Below are 24,667 nucleotides of genomic sequence, written 5' to 3' on the forward strand. Positions count from 1 at the left end.
AAGCTCAAATTCGCACAAAATTCGACGATACCTATAGGTTCTTGTATTTTCTACAAAAAGGGCTTAACAAAGAACATCGTTCTATTTTCGCGAAAATAAAGCCTCAAGTGGAAAGATGGTATCCTATATTTTTGATTTATTTCCTCGCTATTTAGAGTCACTCTCCTTTACTGATTGCAATGACATAACGACTTACACGACACTTTATATACGCCATTTCAAACACCTCTTCCTATGCACGCCACTTCCGGCGCGTTTCGCGCCTGTAAATTCGCCAATCCCTTCACAGTCGACAAGAACGAACCACTCGACTTCGTAAATCGCGGCCGCGCGACGCGACGATCTACGACGATCGCGTGCACGCGGCGGACTTTTGGCGAGCAGAATAAAACGAGAGACGCGACGTGCACCTGAAACGCCCCGCAAATTGCAGTTTATGTGTCGCGGAGTGTCAGGAATGCGAATCTGTTATGCCGGCTAACCGTCCTCTGGTTCTCGAGGCCGCCATTCCGTCCAATCGAATTCCACGCAAAAGACTACAATGTCCGATTCCTTTGAAATTCCTCGTCTCATTCGAGGACTTTCTTGATCGTCGGAGAAACGCGATCTCCGTTGTCGATAAAACGTGAGACATTGACGAAACGCGTCGACTGGACTCGATGCATATAGCAGTAAGATAGGACTATTTGAATCGTTTAAGCTTGTACATTTTAGAATGCGATCTTGAAGTTTGCACGGGACGATCTAATGGTGTCTCATAGTATACAACAAGTTTGATTAAAAGAATGAGAATATATCGCGTACTTTAGGGAGTAAGGGAAGAGAAAATACGAAAGATGAGAAAATAATTCGAGTAACGTTAGGTAGATAGAATTATTGGAATCAGCAAGGGAATATTAGGATGCGAGCTGATATAATCAACGACAAAATAACTTGTAGAAATAAAGTAACATAGGCACGCTATTGAATTACGATGATTACGACTCATATTTGATAATTACAAATTATATTCTCATAGAAAACTGATGAAACTGTCAATACATGATATATTTCGCTATTTATCAAGAAACTAATAGCGAGTTGGCCCGTTTTCAAATATAAGTCGCTTAAAAATCGTTGATAAACGAATTTGGCGAATTTTGAGGCAAATTATTTACTCGGTTTGACTCAAATAAACCCTATCATACCCTATCGATTTCTGTTGCGTATAGGACGTTAACAATTGGCGAACGTTCGTCCGGGTATCGTTAGATCCGGTTTAATTGACAGCGACAGGGCCGACGGCAATATTGTGACGGCGTTCGTCAGCTCTTACGCGTCGATCGACGATCGTTCCAATTAAGATCGGAGCCGAGCAGCCACGGGTCCCTTTAATTTTCCGTATGCGCGGCGAACGCGACCCATAAAAATTAAAGGAGCACTCGAAAGATGCAATTAAAATGATCGGCCAAGAGAAAGAAAGGGAGCCTGGCTACGCTTTTTCTTCTCCTATTTTCTTCCCTCGTTCTCGTTGCTTCTATTTCACCCTTGGATCACTGTAATTCCGGCGGACAAAATGTAATTACATTAATGACGGAACCACGGGGCAAGTCTCGTTGTCCGATTATGCGTATCGCGTTTCCGCGTATAGGAAACGCGTTTTTAAGCAGTTCCTCTCTCGTGCTTCTTACGAGAAACAAATCTTTTCGTTTTATTAAATATTCAAAACGGAGGTGAAAGAATTATCGAGTTCTTTCCGATATGCAATGGCGATACGCGTAATTGGAAATACCTGTACCTACGCAATAGCGCTTTATGGTAATATGTAATTTGAATGCGAAATATGTAAAAGCTGCGGAGGGAGAACGTGATTACGAACAATACGACTCAGACGTATAGCGAAGAATGTTTTGCTGAAACATTTGATACAGCACATATTAATAACCTACAGAATTAACGCTAGAACATTTGATTGCATCGTTTTTGACTCATCAATAAATCGATAAAAGTTAGTATTTTTACTAAGAAAAGAAATTCTATTCGTGAATTTTTTACTCGAAAAAATGCTGAGAATTTTTCTGTGTCTTCCTGGAGACAATGGTAAAGTTTAAAAAAAGTAACAAGTAAAATATTATATATGTTGGGAGAATATCAAACGAACGAAACACTGATATTTCTAATGCTAAATACTGAACTTTGAACTCGAGAGAAACAAAATGCTCGACATCGTCTACATCGACGATTAACAAAATACAAATTGCACGCACAGGAGAGCACAACGTGGAAGAAACTTCCAGACATATTCTTCGTTCCTTAAGAAGCTTGTGGGAATAAATGATTTTTGCGACTCTTCGGAATGACCATCCTCTTTAACTTATTGCTCGGAGATTATTTTTTTTCCCTTTCGAACCTGCATGAACTTATTAAATCCTCGCGAGGAACTTGTGCAGCACTTCGGTTCAGATATTAGTCGACAATAGGAAGCTAATAATACAACAAAAGGGCACAACCGGTTGAACCCGGAAAACGTGCTCTCGCGTTTTAAGCCGCGTTTACAAATGCAAATCGCAGCGTGAGGACGACTTTCCACGAGGATTAAAACACGGAACTTGTTTCTTCCTCCGTTCGACTGAATTCTCCGAGCTCTGCCTGTCCGTTTCGCAGGGCGTAAGCTGTTATTAACAATCGTCAAATTGCAATTTCGAACATTACCCCGTGCTACGATTCACTGGGTAATTATGATCGTTGAAATCGATGCAATAACACGAATTTTTTAACGAAGTTTTTCGCCGAAGAACGCGAAGAGAAGAATAGCAACATTTTTTTAATCTCGTAGATTTTATCGTTAATCTCAAAAAGTTTAGACTTTTTTTTAGAAAGTTTCATAAGATATTTTTTCCGCGAATTATTTGTCTCTCTGTGTCTGTAAAACGCTATGCTAATTATTTGAATATGGTTTATCTTCGCGAGAAATATGAGCTAATTCTCTTTTTCGGAAAGATGCGCATAAATTTGCAATTCTGTGCGGTTATAAAATAAGAACTTTAATATTAAAAGGTACGAAGAATTGTTAGCATACTTAATGTTAAAGAACAATTACATTTATTCAATATCTCTCTACTGTGCGAGAATAAACAATTTGTGGAACACGGATAGAGAATTTAAAATCGATCATTATATTCGAATGACACAGAAACTCGATTAATATTCAGCACGGCGATAAATAGCAACATTATAAAACAACGGTAAAAGCGATAATATAATTCAAAGACACATTAGCATAAATCTTATCAATTTAAACAATGTGATCTGACGTAATAATAGATATGGTGACATCACTACTGCATCTTGCATTCCTTTCTCTCCGCACATTCCGTTATACCAGTCTATTTACTTCAAACATTAACTCGTTTGATCGTTCAAAATAACAACTTAATAATTCGATTTTAATAACCCTCGCAATTATTTATACAGGCTGTGGTCTAATTGGTACTGAAACTCGTAAGTAAGTAATGTTATATGGAGAGAGTAACAAGAAACGTAGAATAAAATTCTTTCGTTCGAAACGTAAATGAAAAATCTGAGATCGGCGACTCGTTAATAATTACGTTCCGTGAATTTCAAAAAGTAAGAGAGAATGTATATTTTGCTACACTGTATAATCTCCATTATCGAATAGAATAGTCTGGAGAATTTATTATAGATAATTTATCGAATCTGTGTCGATGACAAACTTCTTAATAAATTAATCGATCTATATTGCTATGGCACTTTAATCTTATTTTTACTTGTAGAACTGTAGCGGCACACGAGCTAGAGGACAATTCATGTTGTCGTTTTGTCTCGGAGTATCAACATCGTTAAGACATACATAATGTAATAATGTTGAAGTGGTCACTACTTTTAAGAAAACTCTACAATCTGGTCTTTTTAGTTTTCTTAAGCACTGAAGCTATCGACAGCGTATAAACAAAAGACTGGGACGAAAGCGGACCATAAACAGTAGACAGGCGACGTTGGCTTCGGGGTTTTCAGTTATAGGGTAACACTGCTAGCGTGCGGATCTGGATCAGCTCAAATTATATTTCTGTATTAAAATATTTTATTATTATAATAAAAGTATTCTGTATTAAAATACTAAGTGGAATATTAACATATTACACTTCTGTATCAAAATATATTTTCTACCTTACAGTTTATCCACGCGTTTCTCTGTTTATACATCAACTAATCTCAACAAATAATGAATAAACTTCGGGCAAAACAATGTCGCCATTACGTGCAACCGTCAAACAAAGACGAATTTAAATTTTCCGGTATTCTCCTGACTAGTATAAACAAACGAACACGACCGTAAGGTGGTCAGTTTTTCAGTCTCAGTCTCGAGCGATTTTATTAGCGATCAATACACAGTCTTTAACGAATCAGTTAGTACCGAGCATCTTAGCGAACATTCTCTGTACTTATTAATTATTTTTAAATATTAGGTCATCCCATAAGTTCGTGCCGTTTTTCGAGCGGTTATATATGTTAAGATTGTTTACATACCTTTCAGTTTCATGAAAAAATGTAATCCTCCTCTCGTTGTACAACTTCTTCCCATTTTTCTGGTAGGGCCATTATTCCGTCTTGATAAGAGTTCTCTTGTTTTTCTTTAAAATAATTTTTTAAGCTATTTTTGCGAATGTCAATATTTTCAAATTTTGTACCTACTAAAAGGTGTTGTAATGCTCTGAGCAGGTGGTAATCAGATGGGGCAATGTCTGGGGAATATGGGGGATGTGGTAAAATTTCCCAATTAAATTCAGACAATTTTTTTTGTAACGCTTTCCGCGACATGCGGTCTAGCGTTGTCGCGATGGAAGATAACGTTGTTCCTATTCACTAAACCTGGTCGTTTTTCAGCTAGTGCTTCCCTTAATTTTTCTAACTGAGTGCAATATTTGTCAGAATTAATGGTATCACCACTAGATAAAAGTTCAAAATAGAGTATTCCTTTGTAATCCCACCATACACACAAGCTGATTTCGTTGGGACCAGCTACGTTTCCGTTCAGAGTTTTCGTAAAGTATCCACTTTTCATCACCAGTTACCAGGCGTTTAAGGAATGACTCGTGTTTATTACGCGCAAGTAATGACATGCACGCTGTTGATCGTTCAAGACGGTTCCGTTCCGTAAGTTCATGGGGCACCCAAACGTTCAACTTCGACACCATCCTCATTTTTTTTAAACACCTATGAATCGTTGTCTTAGGTATTTTCAGAACATTCGACATCTCTTGAACTGTCAAACTTCGTGATTTTTCAACAAGATCCCGAATTTTATCTTCGTCTGTCTGAGGAGGACGCCCGGAGCGTTCCTCGTCTTCTAAACAGAAATTCCCAGCTCTAAAACGTTGGAACCACTTCCTACAGGTGTGAGATGAGAGCGCATTTTCTCCGTAAACAGCACATATGTTTTTCGTGGCAATTATTACAAAACTTCCTTTCCGAAATTCATATAACATGAGATGTCGAAAATGGATACGCATTTCACTCGTGATTTTTTACTGTTAGAAGTCACTGTGTTCACTATATTACGATCTTATACCCACGAAAATCTGCTTTAGCCTGTTCTCGATCAGCTAAGCTCAAGTGCATTGGTCCCTTATCGCTGTATGTCTATAAATCGACACATGAAATGTATACACAAAAGTCGGTACGAACTTATGGGATGACTTAATACATTTGATGGTTCCAATATCGAGTAATATCGTCGTTTAAACCACACGACCAACCATCCTCTACAGAATTTATTAACAAAATATATCACGGAAAATTTATGGAGCACCCTGTATAATAATCTGTGCGTTACACGTTCTCAGAATCTAAAAACACCGAGCACCAAAAAGAAAAGAGAAAATCTTCATATCCACCCTTTGGTTTCAAAAAACTTCTTTAGCCGCGAAGCTGCGCGCGCATACGAAATCACGTGGAACCACCGGCGCGTGGAACTGGAAGATTCAAAAAGAGAGAAGACGTTTCTACCATCCGTTCCACCTACGATGTACGAAAATTCCCTTTTTGTTGGGAACGTTCGAAAATCACCATGATTCGGCCGTAACCCTTTCAAGCTCTCACCATCACATCGGAAAGGAATGCAATACTTATCGATCGGTTGGGGTCACGGGCTCGCGCGCGACCGGAATCGTCGGAAGACAAAAGCGTCGCAATTAATCCGAACGAGACGCGGCCGTTTCGTAACGAAAAAAGGTCTTCCAGATCTCGGCGGGAAGCCCGGCGAAACGCGATTACGCCGTAATCGGCGGGTAGAGGCGAAGCGTGGAATTATCAGGATTTAAGGAGGCAACAAAGTGCGTTTTTACGAGGGTCCGTCCAAGGATGGCCTTTATAGTCTACCAACGCTCGTATTCGCCTCGCCCGTCACCCTCTTCGTCCCTTTCTTATTCGACATCTTCGTCTATATAGTGTGTCCATGTAGTCTATATATGTATATATATATACATGCATACATACACTACACACACTTACACTATGCTGAAACACATACATGTGCACACGTACTATCATACATATAGGCAGAAATGCCGGAATAATCGCCGGCGAGATATAATTAAGCCACTAATGACCACCGTTCGCCGAGCGGGTTCTCGCACGACCGCTCGCTGGTAATTATCAAATAAAATAAACACCTTCGAGAGAAGGGACACACAATGAATCAAATCGGTGGTCTGTGGACTGTCGTGTTGCGCTGACCGAGACTAATCTTTCCGAACGATCGGAAAAATTCTCGCAGGAATATACGTCTCTTCTGAACTGTCGCGTCGGCTCTCGTTGTCTCTCGCCATTCGTCCCCATCGTCGCGATACCATGCGTTTTCGTGTTAACGCTGATAAGGGAGGGGAGAATATTGCGTGAGATCGCCGCCGCGATAAATGTAATTGCACGTGCGCGGAATGGAATGGGTCTAATGAAGAAGTTCCCTTTTGTAAACGTGTCGCGGGAACTTGATCGGCATGCGGTCGTTGATGAATTTTAAGATCGTGGAGCTAAGATCGAAGGATTTCAACGTGAAAGCTTCGCCTGGTATCGGTAGCTCGTGGTGTGAGATCTTTGGAGCTTTGAATTAAGTAGAGATTTTTCTATTTATTTGCATATATTGATTTCGAGAATAGAGCAATCTATATAGAGATGGATCGTTATCTCCTTGCGCAATAATTTAGCGATGAATAATAGTAACGGGTCGACAAGATACAAGTTATAGTACTCTTTTACAAATTTCAATTGAGATAATCAGAAACAGGATCGTAACTTGCGAAGGCGATCCTCTGTATAAATTTGTGAAACTGACAAAAATTGTAAAAAAAACATTTGGCTTATTTTATCGTGAAAATTGTCACTTAATAACTTGGTAATAGTAATAACTGGTACCACATTGTGGCATGTAAAATTGTACTAACGATATCGATTAATAGATTGCAAGGGGGTTAAGTCCTTTTTAAATCGTTTATCAAACGTTCAACGCATCGTCGTTGTTTTTGAAACGATTATACGATTGATGTTATTATAGTTATTCGTAGTAAATGTGTATGCAAAACACCGAACACGTGTTCGTTACGCGACGAAGAAATCGTAACTAATCTACGGTAAGAGAAGAGGAAGCCCTCGCGCGAAATCATGGCGTATTAGAGATAATACCGCGCGGAAACCACAGCGTGCTAGCGCCTTCTCGCTCGAGCGTCATTCCTCGATGAATGTTCAAGAGCGAGATAAGAGCATAATCGTAGGTAGACCCGATCCGAAGAATGCTAAGCGGTATTTAATTCCTGCAGTTATACGACTGCCCCGCGCCATTAGCGTACCCAGCCGCACGACCGATTTATATTAATCAAACGAATAGCACACACGGTACGTATTCGGGGAACGCCACTTACGGAGTTTTCAGTCAATATTGAAGAATAAAGGAAGCTCCTTAAGACTTGTTACGAATAATTAACTCCTGAGCCAGAACCTCGATGAAATACCATGACGGTTGGCTATAAGAGATTATGCAGCTTTACGATCGGGCAGATCGCGATTTCGCTCAGAAAAGAATTTTCATTACGATTGTTATTAATTGTTTACCTTTTTTTATTAGCACTTAACCGTAGGCAAACGTATCTTTTAACATTTTGTAGGCAAACTGGGTCTTTTATCTATATGCACTAAGCAATAACTTTTTACAGTCATAGGTTTGAAAAAATATGCAAAGATTATAGGATATTTAGCAATATATTTACTGGATTATATAATCGTCCGTTAAGTCAAACGTTTGAAACGTTTTCCAGTAGTGAAATTTCGTCGAAAAGAAATCGAAGAATGAAATTTTATCAAGATCGTTAACGGCTTTAAGGTCGTTAACAAGTTTCTACATGGAAGATAGTAAATTCGAGCGGTATTATTTGTACTATATAGTTCAATTACCAAATCGTAAAACTGATTTTTCTATTCCGGCTGATGCTTGTATTAATAACGACAAAGAACATCGAACGTTTAAACTTCGTAATCTCTTATTTCAAAAGCAAGCTTTACTACTGAGCTACGGTTAAACACAAATTACCGCTAGAATCTTAACTGCGCGACACTAAAACTTTCCAAAGTAAACGAATGTGGTATAAAAGAAAGATACTAAAGATTATTAGCGTTGCGCATATCTAATAATACCATTTTTTTTAAGTGTTAGCTTATGTCATACTTTACCGGGTTACCCGAATGGAGAACCATGGAGAACCAACCAGATAAAAACATCGTCATTGTGGATCACAATAATTCAAGAGCAAATAACAAATTCCAACAAGTGCCAGCCAAAAGATATCGTTAAGAGGAGAAGTTAAAAAATTCGAACGGCAGACGAATAAATCGTGGAATGTCGATCTTACGAGCTCGCGTTTGCATCAGTGAACGAAAGCTACCGAGCATCGAAAACGATTTTAGCGCCTGTATTACTGAAACGTCCGACTTGATAAATCGGTACGTATAAAAATTATGTAAAAATTAGGTCATTAGCCGGACCGCTTTCCTCTCCTCGTTAACTAACACTTGACGCGTCGGTGAACGTCGCTAAAAAGCAAACCAAACTGAATGCCCACCGCTGTGTACATCTTCGGTTTAACGGTCATTCCGTTGGCATTTATGATCGAGAGGCGTAATTTTTTCCAGTAGAACGTCCCACAGCCGTCGCGAAGATGCATATTAAAAACGGGCGCTGCTTAAAAACCGAATACACGCCGCTGAAACGTTCCACTGGTCCGGATGTCAAAACACCTTGTAGCTTAAATATTAATTTGCATCCGTTCTTTGAATATTTTCAACGACACCTCCGTGGACCTCCCACGTTCTAACTAAACACGAGACAATAAATCATATACGATACGTGAATTTATCGAATATAATCGATTCCCGGAATCTTTATCGCCGCGATAAAAATCTTCCTAACTATGCTGATATCGACCGATCAAGTTGAAATTACTCGGTATTAGTTTGTATTATTCAATATCCAAAACAAAGTACTTACGAAAGTAAGAGAACACAAATTTATTCGTGTAATATCACAGGACAATTTTTACTGGTATCTGTCTTGAGCAACGTTGATGAAGCCGATGATGAACGATAGCTTTGAAAATTAATATCGTAAACTAAAGAAGAATGGTAAAATTTGTAAAGGGCAAATTGTTGAATATAATAATGTTTGTACCCAGGATTTTCCACTTTCTTGTGTATCGTTTCGTTTCTAATTTTTGCTAAATTTTGTTATTTGATAAAAAAGAGATAAACATCACGAAACACGAGGAATCGTCATACGCGTCGAAAGAATTCGTTGAAATAAAATTCGTCTCTATCAATTTCCAACCTCAAAACTCTAAACATCTCCTGTGAACATTAAAAAACATCAGCAAGTATGAGAATTCACCACCAACGATCATCAAAAGAGAATAAAGAAGGACACCTCTTTCGACCACCTTGTGCAAACAAAACTGACTAAACCGTATCAAAAGATTATCCACGTAAAATTCCACGAGACATTACCTCCAGGCTAGCTGGAATCCAAATTACGACGTGTCACCGTAGGCACGCAAACATCGTCGCACTTAGTAAACATACCGCGAGGACGAAAGGAAAAATCCGAGGCGAGTCCGCTTCGACTGGCGGAGATTTTACAAGAAGTGGACCAATGATCGTTCGAAGGAAGAATCGGTGGAAGACGACTGGATCCGGGCGTTTCTCGAAACGCGGCGAGGGAAGAGGAAATTCAAGGACAATCCCTGGAAGGGCCGTGTCGAGTAACGAGCGTGAAAGGATTCGACGTGTATCGGCCGCAACCCCGGCTTCGCGTTAGTAACGGGCCAGCCGAGGCACGTTCACGTAAGCCGCGATAATAGATTATGATAATAAACGGTATTGTGCCGACATAAAGGCACCTAATACCGGGTCTCAGTCATATTCATGGCTCTCCCTCGTTGTCCGCTAACACGGACACTCGCGGAGATATCGTAAAGAACGCGCTGCTTTAGCCAGGTAGATTTCGTGCAGCATCGGCCACTCTGGAAACTTGCTCGGAAACCAACGCGTTTTCGTGCGAAATAACCCAGCTTTTTGTTCTTTTCCTGCTCGTTTTTTCCTACTCGTATCGTTTAAATTGATTTTATGCGAAATTGTTCCTTCTTCGGTTCTCTTACGAATTATCATGGAAGATAAGATTCTATTCTTGTTTTCAGAACGACGCAAGTCATTGCGAGAAACGTCAGTTTGCCAAAGAATGCGGAGAATTATTGTCTCGATAGAGTAATACGTTATTTTGTTAATAAAATTTATCAACGTGAAAATTCACGCTTACGAAACAGCATTATTTTTTACGCTTCTACGTTTGTAACTCTAAAGAAGCTTAAAAGAATTTTTTTACAGCAATGTCTTTCTTAGCAAGAGTTAGGTACGCTTTGATTTTTAGTATTTATTCGAAGGTTGAATGGTTTTAATAGTTCTTGTTAATTTGAAGTCTGAATGCGTTTTAATGTCGTTAAGAAAACGGTAGAAGGTTAAAGAAACTACGTGCTCTGGATTTTTGCTCGAAATATGCAAAGTTTCTCTATCGAGTTAAATTATTTATGTTGTTGAAATTCACGGATATTCAAGTTGAAAGCTTTTGTACAATTTAAAAGACAAGTATAATAAACACGAGAGATATAGGTAGATTTTATCGTGTGTGACATTTCTATCGGTTGTTGCTAGAAATATAATTGCATACAAGAGATATTCTTGAGACAACATACAAACTTGTCCGTATAATCAAGATACATTATAGAATTCTTTAAGTAGTAAGATAAAAATTACAGGTACCACTTATTCGTTGGGTTACCGATTGGCGTGGGGCCAGTTCCAGGTTAATCAACGGCTAGGATATAATTAAAGCAATTAAAGTAGTGATTTAGTGCCGAAAACAATTATTCTTTTTTTGTTCTTAGGACAGTTTCGTTCATACGTTACAAGGTATAAGGTTGAAAACGTAGAGTGATTCGAAAAGGCTTCAAAATAATTTAAAACGAAAGCCCGTTGCCTGGTATACCTGTTTTACTGGTCCCCGACCATTTTCGGTCCTTCATAATTGTCCTCGATTCACAGAAAACCTCTCTGATTTTATAGCGAATTTTTACGATACCAGACATTCGGAGTCAATGCGTTTAATATAAGATATATTTTTATGATCGAACTTCACTTCCCCAAAAACTAACTCGACACGGCGAGAACCGATTGAGACTTTTCGCTTTTAAACCAGCAAAACGGTAATCCGCCGTATTTCACTGCGTTCAACAATCATTTAGACAAGGAAACACGTAAAAATCTCGACAGATATCGAAAAATCGTAAATAAATTGCATACTTGCATAGGTTGCGTTTATTATACCAATCGAAGTAACGTTTGATAAAATACATATATCGTAGAACTTTGCTTATGAAGTGCGTAAAAGGCAAAACATAACTGTTAAGATCTTAAACAACTTCAAATTATAGTTTAACAATGATGACGAATGAATGAACGATGATGAAAATATCAAAAGAGTTTAAATCGTCCAACGTTTTTGACGAAAACTTCTATTGTTTCATATAATATCTTCAGGTAATCTGACAGAACATTGTTAATCCGCCAATCGGAGAAATACAGTCGCATTAAACATAATAATTTCTTTGTTTAGAAATCTTCTATCTCTTTGTGTATCGTTCCGTTCATTTTAAAAATACATCATATCATATCATATCTACATTTATTGACTCAAATTGATATATCCACATTAATCTTTAATTTCATGAAATCTAGGTTAAGGCAAAATCACTATAGATACTAGAAATCCTTGGTTAAGGTAATTAACGTTCCACTTAACAAATTCGAAACGGCGAGTATCCAAAGACAGCTTCTTAATCGAGGCTATCCATGCAGCTTTCGACTTTAAACCGACTGTTTATCCAAAATCTATGCACCACGAGGAACCCTTCCGAGTACAGCATCGACGGAATCCCATTGATCCTACGGAAACACGTCGAAACGTGGCGACAAATCGGACGCATGCCCGGCACGTGTTGCGTCAATGCCTTATGATAATAAGTGGCATCGGGCCGGTACCGCGCACGGGCCAACTTTCCACGCGCAAAGGCGTAAGCGAGGCTGCAGGTCCCGGGATGGATCTGCGGATCTATTTCTATTGAAAGTCAGCCACGAGGCGAAAGGGCGACGGTGGCAGCAGCGGCAGCTCGCGGCGCGTGCTTCCTCTTCGTTGGTCGAGCGAACTTCAGCTAGTTCCTCATGCAAATTACAAAAGGGGGCCAAACACACGGAGAGAAAGAAAAAGAAAACGAGGAACGTTCGAGCTTTATGAATACGAGATTAGGGGTGGCTCGTGCGCCGCCGAGGAAAACCGAAGCCAGCCACGGAATGAGAATTGGTAATCGAGAATAAAACGAGTGCGTTTATTAAAAGCAAGACGACGATTGTGTCTGGTCTCTCTGTGAGAGCGTGGATACTCGCGACGTTATGCAAATATGTATCCTTGGGATTTTTCGTGGAAAGGAAAAGGGAGCGAGAGGTAAAAAGGGGATGGAGGAGCGAGACTTCGACGATAGGAAACAATCGGATAGAGCGTTTTACGATGCGCCACGCGAAAGCGTACTCACGCCACACAAAGTTATTCGATCGAGCTTATTCTCTGACAGTCTCATGCAAATCCCTCGTAACAGGGTTGCGAAGAGAGGCATCATCCTCTGCTTCTCTCCACCCTCCCAGTTGTTTTTTTTTTCCTCTTTCTTTGGCTTCCGTTCTTTATGAATAGCAGATTAAGGCGCTCCGAAGACTACCGAAAGGCACCCACGGTAGAAGCAAGCAAACGGGAATTCTTAATCAACGGTCGAGTCAACCCTTCGTTACGGATTGTGCTTATTAGCAGGGGAGGTACGATAGCGGTGGTTGTAAATATTCGTCGTGGAACAGCACCTTTCCCTGCCAGATCTTTCACATCGTCCGTGGTTTCGAGCAATCCGATGTTAACAACTATTCAACCGACAATGAATGGAATAATTCACAATTGATATAATTTGCATATGCAGCAAATATGTCAGTTATTTTGTAGGGTACTTTAATTTAAAGCATTTAAGTTAAAGAAACGCGAGGTAGATTCGATTCTATCGTTCACGAAAATTGATTTAGGTCAAGAATTATTTTCAGCTGCTAGTTAATTGAGCGTTAGTTGTTCATTGATTCGTCGAACTAATGCCAAATGTTGAAGCATTATACGTAATTTCTATTCAGCTGCTTATTAAAGAATAGAAATTGGAGTTATAGTAGATGATGGTAAATTTGTTATACACATGCACATACACATTATAAATTCACACGTAATTACATCTCTGCTTAAATGTCCGAAAACAATTTTTATTATCACCGTTGAAATCCGAAATGAGATCGGATGATCATCGAAAGATACATTTCATACTTCGTACGATAAGAAGAGTAAATATGTAAAGCTGACAATTTTATCAAAAAATAAATGTACTAAAAATGTACTAAAAGTTCATAACTCGTAACAAGTAAGTACTAGTTATAGAATTATCGATGAGTATTGTCAATCGTCAAACACCGATACAAGTCGATCAAACACCTAGCAAATATCAAGAAGGCAGAAAATGACCTCGTCGTATCTTGAGCATCCAAAATATTACTTCGCAAATAGAAGACGAACATTTTCCGAATTTTTCGGAGAAAATACGATCGGAAGACCGTAGATAAGATAGGAAGATGGATGATTACCGCGAAGGGAACGCGAGTCGAAGACACAAAACCCGTCACAACGATTTCGAGTTTACGGGACCAACGAGGTGTGGCGAAGCGCGAGCAAAACATCGCCGATGAACGCAAATTTACGACGCTTAAAAATCGGCGTGGAAACGCAAAACTGCATTATTTCGACTTTGTAACGACCGGCGGTAAAAAGTTCGTAACGACTTCGACATCTGACCACCCGGCTCGGGTTCTTCCACGTCCCGATGCTTAATCAACGATGTTAAAAATTTACGAGCGGCCCGTGTCCTCGAATCGCGCGCGATTCGACTCCATTTTCAACGAAACCGGAAAAGCTTCCAACATCCAGCATCGAAATTGCGTCGTACTCTCGATACGTAAATACAAAAATTAAAAATAAATCGTTGGTTTTCGATTCTAAATTTAAAGCGCGTACATTGGACGTAAAATTAATGTTTATGTGAAAAATAAATGATTAAAATCGTTTGATATTGGTGTTTGATACATCGTATAAGTATACGCTTTTAATGCGGTAGAAATCTTTAAAGGAGAATATCGAGTTCCAGTACTGGCAAACATTTTAAGGTTCGCAGGCAAATTGGATAAGGAATTTCGTTTGAGAAAACGTAGAAAAATTTTATGTATTATACTGATATAGAATTTTAAGACACTGATATTATTCAAAGGATCTTTGATAAATACGTATAATTCCTAACAACATACCGATAAATGTTTGGTAGAAACAGAGAGAGCATTTACAACGATTCGTTTGACAGCACCAAACCTCCTAATAATAAGTACTCCCATATCTCTTATAGGTACTGAATTTGCTTAAATACTAAATTATATAACTCACAATTGATAGGCAACTCTAAAAACCCAACTAGGTACAAAACAGCGCTTCAGACTCTACCAATAATACCAGCCACAAAGCGTTAAAACTGCACGATCCAACAGTAATCACGAAACCTAATCCAATTTTCTAAAACATTACCATTCCCTCGCTATCAAAAGCACAATCTCTCTCATTATAGCTATTATCAATAACCTACACGACATTTTATCGCGTCTTCGAATAAAACACGTGCAAAAAGAAAAAAGAAAAAAAGAAAGAAAGATCAAGCAAGATTCAAGGAACAAAGAAACCTTTTCCGTAAGAAGGCGAAGCGTTGAAATTCGCGACGGCTATAATTTTCAAGCAGACAACGGCATTCCGGCAACGTTCGGGAAACCTCTCAACCTGTCCCGAGGCGCACACCGGTTCCGATGGGCTCCCTTTTGTCTCTTCTTTTGCTTGTTTTCCCCCCTCGTCGTCGATGATCACGGTCGTCACGTCAATTAACGCCGTCCGCGGTAAATGCGAGCCGAAGAATGGACGCCCTCATTTTTAATTGAATCGGCGCAAATCGAGAACCGGCCCGATACTCGCCACTCGGGGTGTCCATTAAACGGTCGATCGTTTCAGATAGAGAAAGTAGTCAGGGCCGTTTTAATGGAGGCCCGATCAGCCGAGATAACTGGATTACATTTCGAGTCGTCGGAAACACACGGCTCGACTAATTTTGGATTTCGTTCTGGTACTGCGGGACGTGCGACCATCTCGCCGCCATGATCGGGCCGCGCGTTTCATGCGAAACTCGTGCATCATTACGCGCGATCCTGACGATGATTACCGACGCGCCCGTCCCGTCCCATGCCATCCTTCCAATCGGCCTGTGTTTCGTACTTGGTGAATTTCGCGTAATTACAATGAGGCCGTTTCTGATATCGTTTCCTGGATCTTTTATATTCTTTGTGGAACTACAGTGTGGCGAGGTAGGAAAGAGAATTTTTTAGATAATATCGACGATAAGTAATTGTGTGTTTAAGTTATGCTGATGTATTCATATTAAATTATATGTACCGTTGCTGATTGGAATTAGTAGAGCATAGACGTTTTTGTACGTATGATATTGGACATTGATATTGTACAGTAAAAATGAACAAAATGTTAATGTACCAAGGGTGAAGCAGATATCTGTTTAAATTTGCATAAACATCCGCGATCTAATAATCGCTAATGTATAAGAATGTTTTTGATAAACTGGTTGCAAAGAATATGCAGTTACGTTATACATTTAGAATAATTCGTGAATATATAAGTACATGAAACTTCGTACGAACCGATTGTACTTTCCAATAAAATGTAACGTTCGTTACAATTCAATTGCAACGAAGCCAACCTGACGCACGCTTCTGTGCCATAATAATAGTCTGCTTATCGTATCAGACATCGAACCCTATCGCTTATAGCTACAAATTTAGCCGACACTCTCGATCTAAACCTATCTACCAACAGAAGCATCAGCGTACCGAATCAACCGCATCAGAAACAATTTCCTTCGCATAACTTCACGCGAGAAGTCGCGGCGTCGGTATAAATATTCATGGAGAGGTGCGCGGGAAAATACGGGTGAAACGTTCGAATTAAATTGTCGTTCAACTGGAAATTATGAAATTGACCTCCCAGCGCGACGTACGTACTTCTTCCTCCCTGGTGCAACGTAGACTCTTAACGAGCGTCGTTAGGATTAATAATTTGACGCCTTCGGAACGCCCGGCCCGGATCATGAGAAATAACTCAGACGCGGTGTGCCGTAGCGTGAATACACGGAAGCGTGCTACATCTTTCGAAAGGTTTCACCTCGAAATGAAGGAAAATCAAGAGAAAAGGATGGAGCGAAGTAGGACGGTCGATCGACGACGCGACGGGTTTCTCGGGATCTCGGTGTTTCGAGCGGGACGAGCACCTATTTCCGGCTATGTTGGTGGCCCGCCACGGTGATTTCAATGCGCGGCGCCGCGCCCGTCGGATTCGGACCACGCCACGAACGCGACGAGATAACTCGTCTTTCACTCCAATGGAACTGTCTTCTCGCGACGATAACGAAGGAGCTCTCGCTTCAATCGGAGAACTCACGTTTCCTCGCTTCTCCTTCTTCTAGGTACCTTCTCTCTTTCCCTCCCCCCCCTCTCTCTCTCTTCTCTCTCCCTGTCTGTTTGTCTCGTTAACCCTCGACGAAAGTTTTTCGGGTATCCACGTCTGGTTCTTTCAATTATACCCAGCGAAGAGAGAATATTGTGTTCGCCGGCGCGCGCACGACCGCGTTCGCGCGTAAACACGAGTCGCCGCGCCAAGCAAGATAATAAATTATTACTATTTTAATTGCGCCGCGTCGACCGTTCTTCCGCGAGTCTAAATTATGGGCCGAGTGACGATAATATATTATACCGAGCGATATTCCTTCCACCAATCGCTAATGATTTATCGCGAGAACGACTGGGAACTGTTAAATGCATCTCGCTAATTTTTTTTCGTCCCTCCTCGCCCCTACCCGCTCCAACCCTCCACAGCCCCTTCCATCCCCCTCGAGATCTCTTCCCCTTTCCCTGACAACGTGTGCTGTTTGAGAATGCGAGTGCTCGTTGAACTCGAACCTTTTCGCTGGCGAGACACGGCGGAGCTGTCGAGAACCAGGCTTGCGAAACGAGGTGTCGGGGAATTAATGGGCGCATTGAGAAAGATGAGACAGTTTTCGCCATTTTGTGGAAACTTCGGAGTACGTACTATCGATAACCGTACTGTTTCGCTTGTACACGGCGGAACGTCTGATTTCGCGTAAAGGAACGCTCAAGGTAGACCTCAATGTTACCAATTACGCGGAAATTCTCAGAGATTTGTGTATTAATATAGTGCTTTTGTTTAAGCGTTGTACTCTCGTGTAAGGATAGATTGGGACCAATTTCAAGATCGGAGGGCACTGTGAAAATTAAGTTCAACTTGTATATGAGAAATATAGCTCGTTTAACAAAGAAAACTGAATACATAGAGAAGTTTGATGGAACCAAATCAACCTACAACCCAGTTTACAGTTATTTTGAACGTATATGATATTCATGATTTATTTAAAATAAATCTATATACGACCTATCTTTTTCGCAACTAATAAACTAGTTTTTATTGATGGTGAATGTACTATAGAAATAAGTATTAAATAATCGGTAATCAATCATGTTGTATGATAATTTTGATGGCTAAAGTAGTTAAATAGTTAAAGGATTAATGATTTTAAGTAGTTACAAAGACGATTTATTTCGATAAAACATAAAAATAAAATATTCTTCCTACATACAGCAGTGGACACAATTTTCAGACAACTATCTTCTTGATAAATTATTGATATTATAAATAATAAATAGACAATAATCCACAATTGTTCGTTATTGCATTCTACTAAATTTTGCATCATCAAAAGAAATACTTTTCCCAAATCTTGAAACGTTCGGTGTTTGTGTGTTTTGGCGAAAGCAATTCCTAGCTTCTGATTTTTACGACTGAATATCGAATTTTTTCGAAACACGCGTCCTTCGAGGTCAAAATCACGAAGATATTTCCGAACGGCTCTTGCACAAATGTTCAGATCATTTGTAGCGCAGGTTTCATTTTGAAAATCTGTAACAGTCCCAAAATGATCCTTTTCGGAGTCAAAATCACGAAGATGCCTCCGAACGACTCTTGCACAAATGTTTAGATCATTTGTAGCGCAGGTTTCATTTTGAAAATCTGTAACAGTCCCAAAATGATCCTTTTCGGAGTCAAAATCACGAAGATGCCTCCGAACGGCTCTTGCACAAATATTCAGATCATTTGTAGCACAGATTTCATTTTGAAAATCTGTAACAGTCCCAAAATGATCCTTTTCGGAGTCAAAATCACGAAGATGCCTCCGAACGGCTCTTGCACAAATGTTCAGATCATTTGTAGCACAGGTTTCATTTTGAAAATCAGTAGCAGTCCGAAAATGATCCTTTTCGGATAAGCGGTGGATGCAGTGGTCCATCTTTGCTGTAGTTTCCTGATTCATCTTGATTGCGTCCATTTTTCTAAATTTATTGGTACCATGGCCGCGTACAAGTTGTCTCAGACTTTCCCATAACATTTGTTAAATTTTGGCAAATGTGTTTTTCTTCTTGCGTAGTGACGTAATAATTTTTCTGTATTCTGAGCGTGAATCGCTGACTGTAGCCATGATTTTTGTTTAAATTTAGCAATTGTTATCACAAATTTAGTATGTCATGTTAAACAGACTTATTATCGTTCGATTAATTCGGAGCGCTGCTGTGTTTGAATATTCGTCTTAAATTAGCGTCCGTAGCAAATACAGCTTCGAATCCTTTCGTACTCATTCTCTCAAGTATTGTTCACGTTTTAAAAGTCTCGCAGCCGTTTGTAGATAAAGTGCGAGTGCATATGTAATCGTAAGGACAAGTTCGGACTGTTGGTTGTTCAGTATGTATAATATAGTGCGGTGATCTATCAGAAAGATAATCGTTTTAAACTTTTGTCCACTGCTTTATGTTCTACTATGCTTCGCTGCCAATTAAAATTCGTACACAATTATATAGCAATCTCTTCATGATTACAGATGTAATTACAAGATTTCATACATCCGATATTCCAAAAAATATGTACAATATCAATAAATATAAAAAATCTTACAGTACCAAAATAACTACGATTACCAAACTGACCGCATCTAACTACCCTTCACCAATGAAACGTTCCTCATCAATGAAACGCACTTACAGTTCTCGTTCAGAATCATCTTGCTTCATCAGGCCTTTTCCAACAGATATTTTTCTCCGTCTAATTTTCTCCTATCAACTGGATCATCCCGCTGCTTTGGAGCGAGACAAGAACAGTTAGAAAGTCAATAGCCACTGTTTCAGACACAGTTCATCGAAGATCTTCATCGCGCTACCGGAACCATTTTTTACATCGAACTAACTTGCCTTTTTTCTCTGGTCACGACTAGGAACGGGCAATCGCGAGCGTTAACGAGACGGTGAACGGTGTTTCCCTTAATTAATCCGGTTACGAAATAATCGGTGCACGCACGTTCACGGATCGAGGCGAGCCGCGCGGCTCGCGGATCTAATTAGTTCGCGAGGCGGCCGGTGCGATCGTGAAAGCGGCCCGCCTAGAGAAACGTACCGTGGACTTTCCGCCGCTCTCGATTAATTAGCCCCTGGGGAACATCGTGCAGCCCCACCAGTCGCAGAAATTTCTGCGTTTCGGTAAACAAATTGCCGCAATACCGAAGGTAGGACGCGAGAAAAATGTCGGTGATGCGATGTCGCGACTCGCCTTTTTTCCACGCGTTCCGATACCCGTTCCCGACCGTCCATCGAGACTTGAAAATGCTTAGGATTCAAGGCATCAACGTGTTTCGAACGCTTGTGATCTGTGGGCAAGCGAGACGCCATGAATTTCTAGTTTCTACATTTGTTGAGGTGGTGTTTTTTGCTTGCACGTTTAGATAACTGCGGGTTTTTATGCGAGTATACATATAATAGCAGAGTTGGCTAACATGTCAAAATCATTGGCTCTTGATTTCTTGTTTTTCATAACATTACAATGTTGTATCTTATTGAGATAGGAATTTGATGATTCGCATCGTTTTAATTTAAATTAGTTATGGATAGATGGATAGATATATGCCCACCGTGAAGATTTTAAATAGGAAAAATTATGTTTCCTCTTTTGTAGCATATATATATATATCTAAATAGGATATTAGTTAGAGAATTTTCCTGTAATTGTTAGAAGCCTAGGAACATAAACTTTATTTTATTAGTAATATCAGTTAGTTACTTATCACTAAGCTACTTATTAATAAGTCATTGATTAGTAAGTTGGAATATTTCCCAGATTTTCATTCGTATGATACAATACTGCGTAGGGTTAGTTGAAGCTTTGTCTATCATAGGAACTACGAATATTTGTATTTCACAATTATCTACTCTCATGCACAACTGTCTTACATCTTATTTTTCGATTGTTACTTATTATTTAATTCTAGATATACGACTATATTTATAAACTATTTATAAACTAGTTATTATTAACTAAACTATTTATTAACTTTATTTAATTCATTATATCCCGCCGATACTATATTTTAGTATTTAATTCAAAATTATATATATGATGAACGAAAGAGTTAAATTCAACGGAAATATAGAAATGATCTTCATGTAAGAAAATTGTACAACGTTTTATATAAGTAGATATTTGTTTCCAGGTTTGGGTAATTCACGATGAGAGGTCAGTAAAGTTCTCGCCTACAAATGATTCAGTGCAATATGCTTTTTACATTAAACAGACGATGTCAGTGACGTGCAAAGGTAGAAATAAATAAAATTGATTATGAGACGAATAGAGAGCGTAGCATTGTAAAATCTCTGCTTATTATTTTTTGTTATTTCCTACCTAAGAAATATAGATACCTTAGAACTTGTAATCCATTTATCGCTGTAAGCATTTAGAAAAAAAGACACTGGGTGGAGTACTCCATCAAATTCCGTATCTCCCCTTATCTCTAATCCTCCATAGATATCAATAACGACCCTTATCATAGGAAAACCTACCGTACCAATAATCAATGTTCCAAGAATTACCATTCAACGATATATTTAGTTTTCTTTCAAATCTTCCAAAAATTCAGTGCTCTTCGATAATTTATATAGAAAAAAAGATCCCAGTAATACATAATTTCACCAATTTTTGTAGAAAAAAATTAATAATCGAATCAACTTTAATCTCTCTCTCTCTATATATATATACATTCGTGAGTCTGAATGACAAATATTAATACAAGCGTTTAATTTCGTGAAATTCGATTACTAACTTCTTCTCTATTTACAAGATATATAAGTACCTACTTGAATTACACGTGTAATGTTCGAGAATGTACTTAAAAGTACTTTGATATTTGAAAGAATCGGACTCCATGAAAGAAGTATCTACTTGAACCTTGTAGGATAAGGAACTACAATCAGAGATATACATCATGTATTTCACTTGAGTTCGATATTGTACACAACAAGCTATTGCAAGCTTCCGACTACGGTTTAGCGCTCAAACATATTTTACGTCATCTCTTACTTAATTCAACTAACATTTATGCAAGTTTCACCACTTTGTGGGAAATATATCCAGAGAGATTAATTTTCAAGTAAATATTTAAACGAAACATCTTTCGCAGCCGCTGTACAAACATTTCAAAAAATATCACCTAAATTCGAGTCAACTTAAGATCCAATCTGCAAAAAGAAAAAAGACCGACAAACCACCTACCAATTATCACTACACTGCGGATTCCTATGCACTTGTGGAAAATTTGAAGATGCAAACGTACAGAACGAACATAACGTACAAAAATATATAAAATATCTAAAATATAGTACTCGTAACATTTAACACCAGAACTACCGATCTTTAATATGTACCTAAATGTTCTACGTATAAATCGGTATAATTCAAACGATATTAAATAAAGTAAGCATATCTATAGTAATTAAGCTTCGTCTAAATAAAAATCAATGTTAATTTTAGTAGAAATATTCGTATCCTTTCGATAAAAGTAAGAAAAGATCTAAAACTCGTCATTTTGATGAATAGGTTCGGTAGTTCTAGTATTAATAGAGAAAAAAAATTGTCTGCCTAGATTCTGCGCTTTCAACGCTTTTACTCTGCTCCGTTCCTAATCTACTCTTTGATTCATAAAAATATGAATTCCATAAATCTCCGCGATCTAATTACCATGTTCCGCATTCGTTCGATTCCTAATCTCCGATCGAAAGTTGGTCGAGCAACCAGAATGCGGAGAGAATGGGTCGTTGGCGCGCGTCGTCCGGGTCGTTCTCAGCGTCGTTGCCGATGGTGTCCGGTGTCGCGATAAATTTCGAGATTCCCTCATAACGTTGCAATGGTGTCGGTCGCTCGCGGGCCATGCGCGCGAGCGATCGCAGAGTTTCTAGCGCGCGGGGCCGGGCGTATATCAATCGCGGTTAATTAGTCGGCCGCTGGAGGCAGCCAGGCCGCTTCGTGGGCGACGAATAAAGGCCCGGCTACGCACGAGCTGCGGCGCACCATCGAGCAACGCGATACCGTTGACCCCGATGGTAAATTGTCTTTCGAGAAAGCACCCGGCAGATGCAAACCGCGCGGGCCTTTAATTAATTGCGCACGCATCGCGCGGCAAACCAACACCAGGAAACCGAACGAACGTTGCCTCGCCGAGCTAATCACGATTAATTAGCCCGGCGGGCTTCGATTTAGAGAAATAAATCGTCTAATGACAGTGGGAAATGAACCGGGAACCTGACTTTTCAGACCGAGGTCAACTCCCTAAGAGGACGAATATGTGGTCGTCTCTGGGGGTTTTCACAGGTCGAGTTAACTTCTACGTCTCGTTATCGATAGGTGAAACGAGACAGAGCGTCGAGACAGGAGGAAAAAAAGATCGGTCACAATGGCTGGCTAGAAAGCGGCACCGAATTATTCGCTGTTTATGGAAACATCAGCGTGCAAGCTTCCCTATCGAACAACCTCGAGTAACAATGAGCGCCTGGAACGGATACGCTTCGCCTTCGACGTCGATGCTTCGCTGACCTTTGCATCCGCGTCTCCGAATACAGATAATTGAATAGTTCGCTCGTGAAAATCGGAGGAAAGAAATTCGTTCGATGGAATTCCTTCGGGATCAACTGTCCGGTCCGGTTTCTTTTGGATGGGTGGTTTTCTTCCATGGTTGTACGGATTTAGGTGGGTGGATCAAGGAGAGAAACAAGAGTCGGATGGTATCTTTGAATTCTCAGAAAGATTTAGGTAATTCGAAGGTATATGGAAACCTGGATTGGTTTCGGTCGAACAAAATATAAATTCTACTATAGATGTATTGATAGTTTTGATGGAGGATGAAGATAGAATTAGAGACACAATGGTTGACAGGATTTTATTTTAGGATCGATTAAATATTTTCAAGGTATCGAATTGTAAGAGATCGTTTTTATTTATTTAGGATCCTTCTTCATATTCTATCTTTAAGGAACCTGACACAATTTTGTAATACTTATCAATATCCCTACTAAACTACAGAATCTTTCTTTAACTCAAACGTTCGAAGCGGTTCCCAACAAAAGTAAGAATACTTTTTTGATGGAAACTAAAGGAGAATTTACCAACAGGCACATCAACGTTTCACAATTATCAAAAGATACACAGCGAACTCGAAAATAACTATTATCTCCAATATCACTGTCACTTAATTTGGTACCAAACCCAAAACACCTGCGTTCACACACAAGATTATTCTTTCTCTGCAAACTTCAATTTCATCCTCGTGAACACATACCTGCGATTAACGATCGCGTGGTTCTACCTACATCTAAATACCTGCCACTTCCCCATCACTTATTCACCTTTCAAACACGAAAAACTCGAAATGATACCTTCAGATTCAACGAGACAGCTCGAGACAGATCG

At 39.5% G+C, this 24,667-nt stretch overlaps 1 protein-coding gene across 12 annotated transcripts in view; it reads right to left on the reverse strand.

Annotated features, from left to right (window-relative positions):
* LOC126917450 (zinc finger homeobox protein 3) overlaps positions 1-24,667 on the reverse strand; it is a 456,710-nt gene that overhangs the window by 170,450 nt on the left and 261,593 nt on the right. Inside the window, exon 1 of one of the 12 annotated variants that reach the window (XM_050724303.1) lies at positions 4,528-4,993. The exons of the other annotated variants lie outside the window; for them this stretch is intronic. The gene's annotated coding sequence lies outside the window, so the exon portion shown is untranslated. Of the gene's footprint in view, positions 1-4,527; positions 4,994-24,667 lie in introns of those variants that run through there. 12 annotated transcript variants of the gene reach the window in all.

This window comes from Bombus affinis, chromosome 6 (assembly GCF_024516045.1).
Source record: "Bombus affinis isolate iyBomAffi1 chromosome 6, iyBomAffi1.2, whole genome shotgun sequence".
In the NCBI taxonomy this organism is placed as follows: Eukaryota; Metazoa; Arthropoda; class Insecta; order Hymenoptera; family Apidae; genus Bombus; species Bombus affinis.